Source organism: Gossypium hirsutum, chromosome A12 (assembly GCF_007990345.1).
Source record: "Gossypium hirsutum isolate 1008001.06 chromosome A12, Gossypium_hirsutum_v2.1, whole genome shotgun sequence".
NCBI lineage: Eukaryota > Viridiplantae > Streptophyta > Magnoliopsida > Malvales > Malvaceae > Gossypium > Gossypium hirsutum.
The window spans coordinates 22,502,507-22,505,313 of NC_053435.1; the positions used below are offsets into that span (position 1 = coordinate 22,502,507).

At 37.9% G+C, this 2,807-nt stretch overlaps 1 non-coding gene across 1 annotated transcript; it reads right to left on the reverse strand.

Moving 5' to 3' along the window:
- Window positions 1–260: 260 nt before the first annotated feature.
- LOC121212061 (small nucleolar RNA R71) lies at window positions 261–367 on the reverse strand. The gene has a single exon (XR_005907271.1). It is a non-coding gene; the product is annotated as a small nucleolar RNA R71 (small nucleolar RNA).
- Between the last annotated feature and the right edge of the window lie 2,440 nt (window positions 368–2,807).

A 2,807-nucleotide genomic window follows, 5' to 3' on the forward strand; every position in this document is an offset into this window, starting at 1 on the left:
AGATGATACATCAGTATGTTCAGTTTGATGGTTTGCAGGATGAGGATCCCAACACGTACTTGGTGAATTTTCTTGAATTTTTCGATACATTCAACATCAATGGCATTTCTGATGATGCCATTCATCTTCGATTATTTCCCTTTTCACTGAGAAACAAAGCTAAACAGTGGTTGAACTCGTTACCACGAGGGTCTATCACTACTTGGGAACAAATGACCGAGAAATTTTTACTAAAATATTTTTCGCCAGCTAAAACGGCTAAATTGCGTAATGGTATCTCTTCTTTTGTGCAGATGGATTTAGAAACACTTTACGATACATGGGAGAGATACAAGGACTTACTGAGAAGGTGCCCTCAGCATGGGTTACCGCTTTGGCTGCAAGTTCAAACTTTCTACAATGGTGTGAATCCCTCGACAAGACAAATGATTGACGTAGCTGCTGGCGGAACCATCAACAATAAAACATCAAAAGATGCCTATGAATTCATAGAAGACATGTCACTGAACAACTATCAGTGGCAAGTTATGAGGACAAAGCTAACGAAAATAGCCGGAGTCTATAACATTCATTCAGTCACCATGCTCTCAAATCAGGTAGAACTTCTCAATAAAAAGATTGATAGTTTTCTTGGTTCTACGCAAGTACATCCAGTAATGAGGTGTGACTCAAGCGGAGGAGGTGTACATACAGAATATCAATCCTTCAATCCCACAACCGAAGAGGAACAAGTCAACTATATGGGTAACAATAACTTTAGATCTCAAAATAACCCATACAGTAATACTTATAATGCTGGTTGGAGGAACCACCCAAATTTCTCCTGGGGTGGTCAAGGGAATCAAAAGCCACAAAATCCTCAAGGTTTTTAACAGCCACCTTATCAACAAGAGAAGAAACCAAACCTTGAAGAGGTGCTTTCTAAATTCATCTTGGTGTCCGAAACCCTTTTCCAAAATACCGAGACAGTACTTAAGAATCAACAAGCATCGATCCAAGGACTCGAAACTCAGATAGGCCAGCTATCCAAACTAATCTCCAAACGACCACAGGGTAGCTTACCAAGTAATACTGACCCTAATCTAAGGGAACACCTCAATGCAATTAGTACTCCAGATAAGGAAGGTTCCATTGCACCTGAACCAGAATTACAGCAAGACAACGCGATGAACAAAGGACGAGAAGAGGTAAACAATAATGATCCCAAATAGGTAAGTACAAATCATGAACCTCGTGTGCCATATGTGACAGCCCTAAATTAACCCTAGTCGAAAAGTGGTTTCGGGACCACGAAACTGAGTCTTATAAATAATTAAAGGTTCTATTCTGTGTTTATGATGTGCGTAAATGCTTGTGTGATAGTTCCATACTTTAATTTGGTCAGTGTATGTGAAATTTATTAGTAGGGACTTATGTGAGACAATTTAGAAATATGCTAGGCAAGTGTTCAAGTGGCCTATTAATATATGTGGGAAAATGCTTGTCCTTGCATGTCAAATTAGCCAAATTAAAGCATAGTGGCCGGCCATGCTATGGGTGGAAACATGTCACAAACATGTTATGTTAGTGATGTATGTTAGGAAAAATAAAATAAGGAGTATGGTAATAAAATAATGAAAGGGAATATGATGAAAAAAAAAGAAAAGAAAGAATGTGGGTGATTGTTTCCCCCCTTTTGCCGTGAATGGAAGAAAGAAAATAAAAAAAAGTGTTCATCCTTGAACATCTTTGGCCTAATAGAAGAAAGAAAGGAAGGGAATGAGCTTGGAGAAAATCGGCTATGGAGGCTCACTAGATTAATGTATGTTTAATGTTGCTTTGAAAGTTCATACATCCCTTGGATGATTGGTCTAAATTATAACTATCTCATGGATGGATTTGGGATTATTAGAGAGTTAGTATTCGACTAAGAGGCTTCAAAAGTTTTAGTTGAAGCCTTGAGACTATTAGCATGTTAGCTATATGGATGTGTTATGATGCTTGAGGTGTTAGGTAAATTTGAACTCATCACCAAGTTCTTCAAGCAATCCAAGCTAAAAGTTTCGGTATTGAGGTATCTTGAGCATTCGGCCATGGTAGGAAGTAGAGGAGAAATATGGTTGTTGTTGGATGAAGTAGGGTCTAACAAATGAGCACATATGTGCATTAGATGCTAGATGGAGAAGAATCGGCTAGCAAGTTGTGTGCTAAGGCCGAATATAATTTGTATATTAATGAGTAATGCATGTGTTGAATTGATGGAAAGGGAGAGGATGCTTTAATAGTGTATATATGTGTATTAGCCAAGTTTTGAACTTGAAACAAAATGGGGTTTAGTCAATACAAGTGACCATACTTGTAGAATGTATTGAGTGTTGCAATCGGCCTCAGCATAGACATGTATGTTCGGCCACATGAATGAGTACATAAGTTGATGTGTATGTTCGGCCATAGGTAAGCATATTGATGGCTTTACCTTGACTTAGAAATTCGGCTAAGGGGAAATATTAGCTAATATGTTGAATTCGATTCGTGATTTCATACATATGTGACTCTAATGTCTAATGTATATATGGGCTAAGTACCTTGAGCTTCTCTTTTGGTGTTCGAATGAATTGTATTAAATTGCTTAATGTGATTAAAAATGCGTATGACCATTTTGTATTTGAGCTAAAGGTGGCCATATGACCCATCAAATTCATTGTCATGTTCGGCCATAAGCTAGCATAATGAGACTTTAATAAGTTAAATTTGTTTGAATTAGCTCAAGAGCTTAGAGGACCAAAGTTGGATAAGGGAAAGGAAAAAGTGATCGAATAGCCGCCGAA